Source organism: Sapajus apella, unplaced genomic scaffold, assembly GCF_009761245.1.
Source record: "Sapajus apella isolate SASKATOON/1434 unplaced genomic scaffold, GSC_monkey_1.0 scaffold47, whole genome shotgun sequence".
In the NCBI taxonomy this organism is placed as follows: domain Eukaryota; kingdom Metazoa; phylum Chordata; class Mammalia; order Primates; family Cebidae; genus Sapajus; species Sapajus apella.
This window is the reverse complement of record NW_022436987.1, coordinates 7,904,356-7,919,316: the sequence shown is the minus strand read 5'-3', so window position 1 is coordinate 7,919,316 and position 14,961 is coordinate 7,904,356. Positions and strand designations below refer to the sequence as shown.

Genomic DNA, 14,961 nt, shown 5'->3' with positions numbered 1-14,961 from the left:
TGCTTTTCTTTCTTCATCCTACTGATATAATCTTAGATGTTGTCAACCAAGAAACATTGATGTTAAGCAGACTTACTGCATTAAACTGTACTTATAGTATATTCTTATGTCAGAAAATACTCAATTTCTTTGACTTCACTTATTTAAAAACCAGACAGGACTGAAAGGTAGTTGAGTTATAAGACTAAAGGTTTTCCTGAGTATTCACAAGTTTCCCAACTTTCTTCTGAGAGAGTGGGAGGAGAGTGAAACAAGAAGGGAAGGTGATCATAAAGGAATTGCTAAGAAGAAAAAGAATACACACCTAAAAACAAGATAAAATAACCATTGGTGTGTCATGATTTGCAGCCTGACAAAAGGGCTCGCCTGCATGTCCCTGGACTTAGTATAAGCAATTTTTCCTTCAGAAATAAAAATCAGTCACCACTAAATCCATGAACTATATTACTGAATAGAACCTCCACAAAATCTGTGAGCTATGTTACTGAATAGAACCTTTACTATTCTGCTTCTACTTTCCAAGTTACTTGTGACAAAAAGCAACCATTCTCAGTCAATAAAAAGAAAAAAGGTAACTGCCTTTAAACTAAAGATACCTGGATCACCTCTAAAAAAATAACCAACTTACTACTCAAGAGACTATTGTCATTTCATCTTAAAGCGAACTATAATTTCAGTTAATTTATAAATAAGGAATAAAATGCACCATACTACACCTGTGTAAAGTGATGATGTTTTAATTATGGACTTAAAATGACTAATACAGTAAGCTTGAATTTTAAAAAATTGAATCTAAATAAATTGCTAGGGAATTCCCTAATGAAAATTTTTCTCTACATACAATATGATCATTAACAGACTAGTTCTTATTTGGCATAATAAGGCAAAAATAGTAAAACCACACATTTCCTATAAAAATTACACATTATCTTCTATAGGGATAGCTATCATACATGCAGAAACAAAGATGGGATCACTGTATTGCACACCCAGAAACATTAGAGAATCTGGTCTTAGAATGATCTAGTCATCTTCCTCCTCTTCATCATCTTCAACATCTGCTTTCCTTTTCTCCCCTTGAAGACCTTCTTCCTCTTCTTCCCCTTCTTCAACATAGTCATCATCATCTTCTTCATCCTGAATTTCTTCTTTCATTAAGTATGAGAGGCCCACTTCTGCTTCTCCCTCTCCCAACTTTGAACCTGCTTCAGCTTCATCCTCATCCTCTTCCTCTTCCTCTTCTTCAACATATCCTTCAAGTGGACCAGCTTCATTTTCCTCTTCCACTTCGTCATCTTCATCTCCATCCTCATCCTCCTCCTCTTCAGAGTCTGGTGCTTCGTTATCCTCCTGATCAAATCCATCTAAGTATGTGATTTGCTACAACAGTTCAAAAATGCTTTCTCTATAATCTTCCAGGTTTGTGATATCACAGTTAAACAGGTCAAAACTTTTCAAATTTTTAAGATTTTGTAGAACTTCTACTGTGCTGAGATCTTTTATTATGTTTCCACTCAGATTGAGGTAGGTAAGATTTGGACATTTCTCTGTGAGAACTTCCAAGCCTCCAGAAATTATATTGTCACTAAGCTCCAATTTTTGACATTTATTTAAGCTGGGAAGCCAGGCCAGTGAATTTAGTTCCACATTAGCCATACTCAGAAATTCTAGTTCTTTACAAGTATCATTCAGGCATTCAATTTCCCCATTGACACACAGGCAATTATCAAGGACTAACTCTGTCACCTTGTCCAGTGCTCTCTTCCTTAACTCCAGTTAATCTTCTTCATCTCTACATCCTCCTCTTGCTCTTCAGCTACTACTCTCCTTCCTTTCCCTTTCCTGCCTTTCCCACTACCCCCAACCCAACATTTTTAAGCTATTTAGAAAGGAATGAAAAGGAACACAAATATAAATGCCCGCTACCACCAGATAGGTGTAGGGGAGAAAGAAGAGAATAGCAAATGGAGTCCAAGAGTTGGAACTCTAACTCAGCTGCCCCCATCTCCTTGTCCACACACTGGCATGCTCACACACACATGTGCATTTCCTTCCCCTTCAATGTCTGCTCAGAGACTGAGCCTCCATGACAAACAGTAGCTAACATTTATTGAGCATCGTATGTATTTTAGAATCTGTGCTAAGGGCAGTTTACAATAGCAAAGACCTGGAACCAACCCAAATGCCCATTGATGATAGACTGGACAGGGAAAATGTGGCACATATACACCATGGAATATTATGCAGCCATCAAAAACAATGACTTCGTGTCCGTTGTAGGGACATGGATGAACCTGGAAACCATCATTCTCAGCAAACTGACACAAGAGCAGAAAAACACCACATGTTCTCACTCATAGGCGGGTGTTGAACAATGAGAACACATGGACAAAGGGAGGGGAGCATCACACACTGGGGTCTGTCAGGGGGAAATAGGGGAGGGGCAGTGTGGGGTGGGGAGTTGGGGAGAGATAGCATGGGGAGAAATGCCAGATATAGGTGATGGGGAGGAAGGCAGCAAATCACACTGCCATGTGTGTACCTATGCAACAATCTTGCATGTTCTTCACATGTACCCCCAAACCTAAAATGCAATAAAAAAAAAAGAATCTGTGCTAAGTGTATATTCTCTATCTCATTTAATCTAATCTTCGAAATCACTCCATAATTCCATTTAGTCTCCTACTATCCCATTTTATAGATGAAGAACTGATGTTCAGAAGATTAGGGCACTTACTGGAGATCTTACAGGATTTGTTGAGAGTCACATTTGAACTCAGGGCCATCCAAGTCCAATATCTGTACCTTCAAAGCCATGACTTGGAAGGAATTTTTAAAGGTGAGGTTTCAGTTTCCTTTCCTTTAAAACAGAAATAAACAGGCCAGGTGCAGTGGCTCATACCTGCAATCCCAGCACTTTGGGAGGCTGAGGCAGGTAGATCACTTGATGCCAGGAGTTCAAGACCAGCCTGGCCAACGTGGTGAAACACGATCTCTACTAAAAATACAAAAAAATTAGCTGGGCATGGTGGTACATGCCTGTAGTCCCATCTACTCAGGAGGCCGAGGCAGGAGATTTGCTTGCACCCAGGAGGCAGAGGTTGCAGTGAGCCAAGATCCCACCACTGAACCATTCCAGCCTAGGCAACAGACCGAGACTCCATCTCCCAAAACAAACAGACAAACAAACAAACAAAAAAAAACAAAAACAAAAAACTGCCAAACCTAGTCTACAGTCTATGACATTGTCTGGAGGCCGAAATTAACATGATATTTTAGACCACAGTCTGACATATAACAAGTCCTCAATGAATGTTACTTTGTCTCCCTGCCCAGGACTTTGAGAAAGAGAAAGAGAGCATAAAAACAAACAAACAAATAAAAAACCACCATACTGAAGAACCGGAAAAACATCTGATGGCCTGGGTAAAGCTGGATTAGACAGGGCAATGCTATAAACAAGTAGGTTCAGATTTAACTAGGAATACTAACAGTATGAAGGACATGGGGCTCAGAACTTCATGTATACTGATTTCATCACAAGCTTGTGGGAATGATGGTGTCCATTCTTGCACTGCTATAAAGAAATACCTGAGACTGGGTAATTTATAAAGAAAAGAGGTTTAATTGGCTCACGGTTCCACGGGATGTACAGGAAGCATGGCAGCATCTGCGTCTGGGTAGGCCTCGGGGAGCTTTCATGGCTGAAGGCAAAGTGGGAGCAGGCATCCTGCATGGCAGGAGCAGGACCAAGAGAGGGGGGAGATGCCATATACTTTAAAAAAAAATTGTATATTGTAAGAACTCACTTTACAGCACCAAGGGGGGATGATGCTAAACCATTTATAAGAAACCACCCTCATGATGCAGTCACCTTTCACTGGGCCCCACCTCCAACACTGGAGATTACAATTTGATGAGATTTGGGTGGAGCCAGAGATCCAAACCATATCAGATGGTACATGTCTAATTGACAAATGAAGAAATGATGCCCTAAAAGTCTAGTCCCTAAGTTCTGTTGCTGTAATTCTGTCTGATGGGTGGAAATGTCTTCCATGTTTTTATTATTTTTCAAATTGAGATAGAATTCACAAACCACAAAACTCACCTTTTTAAGTATACAATTTAGTGGTTTTTAGTATATTCACAAAGAAGTATAACCATTACCACTGTGTAACTGTCTAATTCCATCGTATTTTCATCACCCCAAAGAGAACTTCATACTCATTAACAGTCATTCCCCATTCCCCCAACCCTCAGCCCCTGGCAACCACTAATCTGCTTTATGATTCTATGGGTTTGCCTTGTCTGGACATTTCATATAAATAGAATCATAAAATATAGACCTTTTGTGTCTAGCTTCTTTCACTTAGCATAATGTTGTAAGGTTCATCCACTGTAGCATGAATCAGAATTTTATTCCATTTTATGGATCAGTAAAATTCCATTATATGAATATATTACATTTTGTTTCTCCATTTATCACCTGACAGAAGTTTTGGTTGTTCTCGCTTTTTGGCTATTATGAGTAAAGCTGCTATAAACATTTGTGTACATATTTTCGTGTGGACATATGCTTTTAATGTATGTATATACATTATGTTAAGTGAAAGATGTTAGACATATATACTTGGCAGAATTGCTGAATTCTATGCTAATTCATATGGTAATTATATAGCTAACTTTTTGAGGAACTGTCAAAATGTTTTACAAAGTGATTACTTCATTTTTACAATGTCAGCACCAAATATATGAGGGTCCCAATTTCTTTACATTCTCACCAGCACTTGTTGTATTTGTCTTTTTTTTTTCATGATAGCCATCCTAGTGGATGTGAAGTGGCAGTTTATTGAGGCTTTTATTTGCCATAATTTGACAAATTATGTTGAATATGTGTTTTTTAGAGAAATATCTTCCGTCCATTTTTAAATTGGATTATTTGTCTTTTTGTTACTGAGATGTAAGAACTCTTTGTATAGTCTAGATACTAAATGCTGATTAGATGTGTGACTTGTGATATTTTCTCTCATTCTTTGGGTGGTCTTTTCACTTTCTTGATAGTATCTTCTGATACACAAAAATTTTAAATTTTGATGAAGTCCAATTTACCTACTTTTGTTACTTAAGATTTTGGTGTTATTATCCAATAATCTTTTGCCAAATCTAAGATTATGAAGATTTAACCCATGTTTTCTTCAAGAGTTTTATAATTTTATCATTTTACATTTGGTCTTTCGTCTATTTTGAATTAATTTTTATATACGGTGTCAGGAAAGGAGCCAACTTAATTTTTTACACTTGGATGCCTAGTTGTCCCAGCATCATAAATCGAAGAGACTATTCATTCTATGTCAAATAGTCTTAGCACCCTTGTCAATAATTAATTGGCCATATATATGGATTTATCTGGACTCTCAATTCTATTTCATTGATCTATTTGTCCATTCTTATGCCAGTACCACACGATTTTGATTATTGTAGCTTTGTGGTAAGTTTTGAAATCAGGAAGTGTGTGTCCTCCTTTGTTCTACATTTTCAAGATTTGTTTGGCTATTTTTCAAGATTATTTACATTTTCATATGAATTTTAGGGTGTTTGTTAAAATACCAGTTGGGATTTTGATAAAGCTTGTGTTGAATCGGTAGGTCATTTTGAGGAGTGTTACCATTTTAACAATATTATATCTTCTTATCCGTGAATGTGAGATTTCTTTGATTTATTTCTGTCTTTTTTTATTTTCCTTAACAATGTTTTGTAGTTTTCAGTGCACAAGTCTTCTTTTCTTAAATTTATTCATGTGTATGCTATCTATGAATAGTAGTTTTACTTCTTCCTTTTCAATTCAATGACTTTTATTTCTTTTCCTTGCCTAATGCCTTGACTAGATTTTCCACTACAATGCTGATTAGATAGAAGGGATGAGATAGACATTCTGTTCTTGTTTCTGATTAGGGACAAAGTTATTGGCTTTCACCACTAAGTATGATGTTAGTTGTGGGTTTTTCAAAAGTACCCTTTATCAGATCAATGAAGTTCCCTTCTATTCCTGCCTTGTTGAATGTTTTTATCATAAAACGTTGTTAGATTTTGTCAGTGCTTTCTCTGCATCTATTGGGTAAAAACGTGGACTTGTCCTTTATTCTTCTAATATGATGTGGCACATTGATTGATTATTTTTCATGAGCTAAACCAACCTTGCATTCCTGGGATGAATAACACTGTCATGGTGTATGATCCTTTTTATATGCTACTGGATTTGGTTTGCTAGTATCTTGTTGAGGATATTTGCATATATATACATAAGGGATATAGCTGTAGTTTCTTGTGAGTTTTCTGGTTTTGGTATCAGGGTAATTCTGGCTTCAAAGAAAGAGTTAGGAGGTTTTCCCTTCTATTACTGATGAATTGCCTATTAATACCTTCAAATGTGTCACGTTCTGCCTCCTGCATTTTTGGGCTCTGTTGTTAAGTAAATATATGTTTATAATTGTTTTGATGGAGTGACTCTTTTATCATTATAAAATGTCCTCTTTTTGTCTAGTAACAATTTTTGCCTTAAAGTCTCTTGTCTATATTGCAAACTCTCCAGCTCTTTTGTTTACTGTTTTCATCGTACACATATTTCCATCCTTTAAACCTATCTGTGACTTTGATTCTAAAATGTACCTTTTGTAGACAACATATATTTGAATCATGCACCCTCCCATCATAATTCTAGTCTTTGTCTTTTTTTTAATATATATTTTATTGCATTTTAGGTTTTGGGGTACATGTGAAGAACACGTAAGACTGTTGCATAGGTACACACATGGCAGTGTGGTTTGCAGCCTTCCTCCCCATCACCTATATCTGGCATTTCTCCCCATGTTATCCATCCCCAACTCCCCACCCCCCTAGCCTTAGTCTTTTAATTAGAGCATTTAATCCATTTGCATTTAATATAATAACTGATAAGATTTATATCTGCCATTTTGTTACTTGTTTTCTATATGTATTGTGTCTTCTTTGTTTCTTCATTCCTCCATTACTGCCTTCTTTTGTGTAAAATGGATATTATTTGGTGGGCCATTTTAATTGACTTCTTTTACTTTTTTTTCCAGTGGTTACGCTGGATGTTACAGTTAACATTTTAACTTATAAATCTAATTTGCATTAATACCAAGTTGATTACAACAATATACAAAAGTTTTCCTTTTACATAGCTCAGTACCTACCCTCTTATTTGTGCTGTTATTTTCCTATAAATTACATCATTATAAATTGCATGGTCTGATACATGACTGGTACACACATTAATAATTATTGCTTTATGTGGTTGTCTCTTAAACCATACAGTAGAAAAGAGTTATAAGATACATTTACATTGCCTTTTATATTCAGTTATGTAGTTATCCTTACTGGAGACCTATATTTCTTTATGTGGACTCAAGTTATTGTTGAGAATCCTTTCATTTAGGCTAGAAGAACTCCATTCTGTTTTTGTTTATATTAGAATGACTTAATTTCTCTTTCATTTTTGAAGGACAGTTTTGCTAGATAGTGAATTCTTGAGTCTGTCTTTCTTCTCTTTGACTATGCTATCTCACTGCCTCCCAGATTCCATGGTTCCTGATGAGAAATAAGTTAATCTTTATGAAGACCACTTGTGCTGTATTGCTTCTCTCTTGCTGTTTTTAAGATTCCTTGCATTTGTCTTTTGACCGTTTGATTATGATGTTTCTAGGTATGAAACGCTGAGTTTACCCTATTGGAATTTGTTGAGCTTCTTGGAGGTGTAGATTCATGTTTTTTAAAATCAAATTTGGGAATTTTTTGGCCATGGTTTCTTCAAATATTATCTTTTCCTTTCCTCTCTTTCTCGGACTCTTATTATGAATATATTAATGCACTTGATTGTGTCCCATAGGTCTCTGAGGCTCTTTTTCTTCTTCTTTTTTGTGTTCCTCAGTCTGAATAGATGGCCAAGTATATAAATTGACAGAGTGGGAGTGAAATAACATAAGGGAGACACATTGTGAAAATTCTTCCTCCAGTGAATGTGTCCACAGCTAGTTAAGGCCCTCATAATGCTTGCTTTAGGTAAGTTCAAAGCAAACAGATGCTGAAACAGTTTGCTCTTTCTTCACTCTCCCTGAGCAATTTCCTTAAATTCCTTTGCACCCTAGGACCTCAGGGACTCAACATCTCTATTTTCAGTTCAGTACTTTCTCTTGAACCATAGGCTTTTATGTACAACAGCTGAAGTTCAGATCCAGATCACTCTGACTGCAAGGTCTTTGAAGTTGCTCTGATTCCTGCGTTCCTTTTCCATTGTTTTTCTAAACCCTCAACAGGGCCTCTTTCACAATGACTTAACCTCCTTGGAGAGGTTTGCGGTAGGGTAAGGTGGGGAATGTCACAAGTGAGAAGAGCTGCCTGTCTGGAACTGGATCTGGATGAGAAACCAAAGTCAGCTGCATGTCATTAATAATTTGGTCCATTACTATCCTGGCTATGCCACTACAAATCTTTTGGAAGGTCTCCTTTGCCTTAGGTACTCCTGATTACCAAACTCAATCCTAGAACAATGAAGAATGGGTATGAAATATTGACTCTGCTGAAGGGATAATTTGAGACCAACATAACAGTATCACATGGGGGAGGAAGGATTTCTTTTCCTGCTCCCCACTCAGGCAACTCTGCAGACATGGAGTATGGGGAAATATGAGTAGTCTAAAAATCCTAGGATTCACCCAGTTTTGTAGCCAGCAGACTGGGTGTCACCTTCAGCATCTCCTTTCCTCTTTTCTTCCTTCTCCCTTCCTTCTTTCTCTTCCATTTCCTTTCTTCTTCCTTCCCTCTCTCCTTCTCCATCGCTTTATACATGCAGTAGGCCTAATACCTTTCTGTTCTTTCCTTTCACCTCCCTGCCTGAGTCAAAATCTCATTGCTTTTTCTACCAGAGGAAAACTGAAGCTTGCTCTGAATTGGTCTTTAAACTCCAATTCCCATCCACCTTCCACACCAAATAAAAGAGATTTTTAAAACCCCGATCTGTCCAAGTGGATTGGATATCCTCACAATGTAAAGGAGGCACACTGAGTACACAGGCAATCCCACACAAAGCAAAACCCATCATGCAGCGACTACTTACAAGGAAATCCCAACATAACCCCCTTTTGTTTGTAGACTATCTTCTGAACTTCCAGTTGAAACTGCATATCACTCGTTGTTTGATCTTCATAGATTTTTATGGGTAGGGATCACACAACTTGTTCTCCCATTTCTTTCTCTTGAGGTTAACGCATATATTTCTTGTTTATGACTCTTTCCAGCCAGATTTTGCCTCAGTTTCAGCAATGCATATCAAAATGGTTCAAGAGCCTCTCCTTCTACTTAACTCTTGTCCTACAAATGCTGTTTTTTAAAAGACTTTTTTCTGGGATCCAATTCCAAAATGCACAGGTCAGGCACAGTGGCTCATGCCTGTCATCCAAGCACTTTGGGAGGCTGAGGTGGGTGAATCACCTGAGGCCAGAAGTTTGAGACCAGCCTGGCCAACATGTTGAAATCCTATCTCTACTAAAAATACAAAAATTAGGTGTGGTGGTGCATGCCTGTAATCCCAGCTACTTGGAGACTGAGGCAGGTGAATTGCTTGAACTCAGGAGGTGGAGGTTACAGTGAGCTGAGATTGCACCACTGCACTCCAGCCTGGGTGACGATGAAAATGAATGAATGATGATAGAATGAATGAACGAATGCATGTGGAGAATACAGGCAATTTAATGTATTTTGAGTGAGAGGGATGTAAGGTGTGTGCTAGATCACACTGTGGAGTCTTATTAGACCAGACAGTATTGAGTTGGACGTTAAAGTATAGGCAAGGCTTGTAATGGTGCAAAAGCAAGAAAATGTTATTCCCGATTCAGGAAGCAAGGTGAGAGGTTCACAGCCCTAAGTGGTGGTACATGCTTCACATGTGTAGCAATAAAGAGGTAACCTGATTAGAGCTGCGCATGGGAAATTTGGAAAGATAGGAAATCATGGCAGAGCAGTTTTACTACTGGGAATAGTTTTAGAATTCATCTAATTAATCATTCCCCAAACTACATTTCTTAGGACACTCACATCTCTCTAAGTATTAATAAATACCTCCCAATTAAAAAATTAGGAGGTCCTATGGTCAAATCCATCTGATAAATACTGTGTTAAAGTCCTTAGGGAAGGGTGTCGCAAATGTGCATTATGCGTCTCCAAAGTGGGAAGTATTATCCAGAATTTTCCTTCCTTATTTGTCCAGGGAGTCATGTTTTCAAGAAGGTTCAAGCAAATATACTAAAAGCAGAATGTCCTATGAAATACAGGCTGTAAAATGTTAATGAATCCAACCTTCTTATTTTTTTAAATGTTGCCCAGAGGAAAGAAGTGCTTGCATAAGGGCATTTATTAAGCTGGAGACTGTGCTTGGGCTAGAAGTAGGCCTCCTCATTCGAGACATAGACCAATTACAGTGTCTTGGCTGTCATGGATATTATTAAGAAAAAACACTAGATGCTGTAACAACTCCCAAATTTCAGTGCCTCGGCTCGGCAGAATTTGATTTTTCATTCATGTGGCAGTCTAGTGTGGGAGTTCCTGGCCCATGAGCAGCTTGCTTCCTGTGGTTAATCAGAAACCCAGGCCCCTACAGTTGTGTGGCTCTGCAATCCACTGGGGTCACAGAGTAGATAGAAGAAGAGAACATAGAGAAGCCCTACTTGCTTTTTAAGGGCTCTGGCCCTGGAATTAGATCTTACCCCAGTCACTTCTTGGCTGTGTTTCCCCATTACTCAACTGCTTTTACCTTCAGTTTCTTTATCTGTAAAGTGGGTGCAGTTATAGAACTAGCTCATAGGATTGTTATGCATAGTAACTGAATTAATATTTGTCAAATACGTATCTATACCTGGTACATAGTATGGGCTTTATAAGTACTTTCTAGATAAAATAATAACAACATTAAAAAAACACTTCTGCTCACTCCATTAGCCATGTCTGCAAGGGGAGCTGTTTCCCAGTGCCAATTCCACATTATAGAAGGTGGAAGTTCTGAGTTTTTGGCACATAGCTAGCTGTCTTTGCCAAACATTAGAATTTGTGTCTGATTAGGTGGGTGATGGAAATTTTTGAAGGTTTTGAGAAGAGAAATAAAGTATGAATAAGCTGCTACAGATATTTCTCTCCTATCTCAAATCTTTTTTGTAAAATTTGAGTTATTGAAGATAAAATTATATTATTTTAAACTTTGAACATGTATGTCTGAGAATATGTGAATTTTTTTCTCCACTCACTACAACCTCTACCTCCCAGGTTCAAGCAATTCTCCTGCCTCAGCCTCCTGAGTAGCTGGGATTACAAGCACCTGCCACCGTGCCCAGCTAGATTTTTTATTTTTAGTAGAGATAGGGTTCCACTATGTTGGCCAGGCTGGTCTTGAACTCCTGATCTCAAGTGATCCATCTCCCTTGGCCTCCCAAAGTGCTGAGATTATAGGCGTGAGCCAATGTGTCTGGCCTGGAGTATGTGAATTTCTATTTGTTATTAAGAGTTCAAAATAAAACAGGACACTTGGTTGAATACCAGCTAGTAGAAAAATGTTTCATTGCCGGGCGCGGTGGCTCAAGCCTGTAATCCCAGCACTTTGGGAGGCCGAGGCGGGTGGATCACGAGGTCAAGAGATCGAGACCATCCTGGTCAACATGGTGAAACCCCGTCTCTACTAAAAATACAAAAAATCAGCTGGGCATAGTGGCGCATGCCTGTAATCCCAGCTACTCAGGAGGCTGAGGCAGGAGAATTGCCTGAACCCAGAAGGCGGAGGTTGCGGTGAGCCGAGATCGCGCCATTGCACTCCAGCCTGGATAACAAGAGCGAAACTCCGTCTCAAAAAAAAAAAAAAAAAGAAAAATGTTTCATCACATTCATTATATCTGCTACTAAGCAAAATGAATATATGGCTAGTGCCAAAATTACTGAGGAGAAAAAATTTAAATTTTCCAGAGAGAAAAACCATAATAATAGGAAATTAATTGTATAGAATCTTTATTGCTAATTTAATGTTTTTAAAAACTAATACTATCTGATGTACTGAAGTAAATAATTTTCTTTGAAAATTAAAAAATATTTATTTATTTATTTATTTATTTTTTGAGACGGAGTTTCACTCATGTTACCCAGGCTGGAGTGCAATGGCGCGATCTCGGCTCACCGCAACCTCCGCCTCCCGGGTTCAGGCAATTCTCCTGCCTCAGCCTCCTGAGTAGCTGGGACTACAGGCACGCGCCACCGTGCCCAGCTAATTTTTTGTATTTTTAGTAGAGACGGGGTTTCACCATGTTGACCAGGATGGTCTCGATCTCTTGACCTCGTGATCCACCCGCCTCGGCCTCCCAAAGTGCTGGGATTACAGGCTTGAGCCACCGCGCCCGGCCTTAAAAAATATTTATAAGAGATGTTAGTGGTCCTCACTCAGCTTTCCCATAAGGTGGTATATTTCTCATCTTTAAATTCTCCTATTATAGAAGTAGGAGCTATTTGGATTGTTCACACATACTCCACTTCTCTGCAGGCACATTGTAGGATAGCATCTCCCTGCCCATTTTTGAAGATAGGCATGGGTCATGTGACTTGTCTTGGCCAAAGAAATGTGAGTGGCCGTCATGGATGTCACTTTCAGGCAGAAGATTTAAGTATCACCGTGTGGTTGGTCATGTTCCTTCCTTCAACTGTGGGGCTTATGACCCATCACAGCCTTCTTCCACTCAAGTCTGAGTATCTAAAAAGAATACAGTCCCGCTGCCAATCGGAATTGACTATACAGCATAAGGAAGAAACTTTTGTTAAGCCACTGAGACCTATATTCTTTGCTTCACCGTAATGTAACCAATACTAACCGACCCAAATAATTTCAGGGGGGAAAGCAAAACTCTTAAGTTTTTTTTTATTAAGCTGATTGAATTATGGTGTGTAGCATAGATGGATGAAGGGCACAGCCTGGAAGATTGGAACATAGATTAAGTGACAAGGGCCTGAACAAGGCTTACTCCAGTGGAAACAGAGGACAATACAAAAGAAAAAGAACTACCCAGCCCTCATTCTTAAACATCATGTTCTCTTCTGAGCCTTAGTCTGCCTCAGATACAGGGATGGCTAAAGCTGCATTTGACAATCACAGTATCTTCCCAGGAAAAGACTTAACTTTGCCTTTCTAAGTATTTTTGAAAATCTAAGACTAATTATGTTTAATGCATTAGTACTGCTTGGTTATTGGTTTATTGCATATTGCCTCTAATTGACAGTATTTCTTCCTATCTTGCAGACTAAAATCTCCTTAACATAATAATTATTATTGGACAATACTGTATTCAATTTACATTGAAAGTAATCATGCTATAATATTAGACCTTGCTTTTTACAATCAATGGGGATCATTTTTTTCATTATAACAGAAAGAAATACTATTTTTAGGAGTCACAATAGAAAGATAAGGTCGAATGGAGTCATTATTGGTATAGGCAGCTGATTTCAGATCACTAACCAGTACTGTTTGCTGAGTTACAATAGAGTGAGGCTCTGGGCCATTTGTGTAGATAAAGGTACTGATGTAAAATACACATTAACTGGAAGGAATTACTGAGTGAGCCAGGCGTTTCCTAGATATCAGCTGAAGTACAGAATTAGTCCCCCTGTCTTGGTCTGTAGATCATAGATGGGACAAAAACCTTTATAGAAAACTTACTCATCTAACATCCATTAAATTTAGTATGTTCTCACTTATTTCCCCGAATCACTAATAGACATATATGGGAAGGATTTTGTCCTTTTGATATTTATCATTTAAAAAATTACAAACAGAACTGAGTTACCAAAGTCAATTTAACAAATATTTCCTGAGCACCTATTGGTCTCTCCACTTAACTAAAGCCCCTCACTGCAATGGATGTGGCTACTCTGGAAAGTCGGGGGCAGAAAGTGGGAAATATGATTTGAGTGATATCCCTATCTAGTCCCCCTGTGTACATCAACATTATTAAAATGTTGTTTTAAAATTTAATTGCTACATGGCTTCCTTTATATTTTTAACTTTTTATTGATATCTGGGCGTTTAATATTTTTTCTCTTTTTTTATTCAATTGTATTTGGGGAACAGATAGTTTTTGTTTGCGTGGATAAGTTCTTTAGTGCTAGTTTCTGAGAGTTTGGTGCACCCATCATCCAGTGGATAATTTTTTATCCCTTGCCCCCACCCCACCCTTTCCCCTGAGTCCCCAAAGTCCACTGTATCATTCTTATGCCTTTGCAACCTCATAGCTTAGCTCCCACTGTATTAATAAGTGAGAACATACAATGTTTGGTTTTCCATTCCTGCGTCAGTTCAGTTAGAATAATGGTCTCCAGTTCCATCCAGGTTGCTGCGAATACCATTATTTCATTCCTTTTTATGGCTGAATAGTATTTCATGGTGTATATACATACCACGTTTTCTTTCTCCACTTATTGGTTGATGGACATTTAGGCTGGTTTCATATTTTTGCAATTGTGAATTATGCTACTATAAACATGCATGTGCAAGTGTCTTTTTCATATAATGAATTCTTTCCCTTATGGGTAAATACCCAGGAGTGGGATTGCTGGATCAAAGGGCAGTTCTACTTTTAGTTCTTTAAGGAATCTCCACTGTGTTTTCCATAGTGGTTGTACTATTTTTTTTATTATGGCCATTCTTGCAGGAGTAAGGTGGTACCACATTGTGGTTTTGATTTGCATTTCCCTGATCATTAGTGATGATGAGCATTTTTTCATATGTTTGTTGGTCATTTGTATATCTTCTTTTAAGAATTGTCTATTCATGTCCTTAGCCCACTTTTTGTTGGGATTGTTTGTTTGTTAGCTGATTTGTTTTAGTTCCTTGTAGATTCTGGATATTAGTCCTTTGTTGGA

At 38.1% G+C, this 14,961-nt stretch overlaps 1 pseudogene; it reads right to left on the bottom strand.

Moving 5' to 3' along the window:
• Nucleotides 1-1,023: 1,023 nt before the first annotated feature.
• LOC116525145 lies at nucleotides 1,024-1,671 on the bottom strand (annotated as a pseudogene).
• Between the last annotated feature and the right edge of the window lie 13,290 nt (nucleotides 1,672-14,961).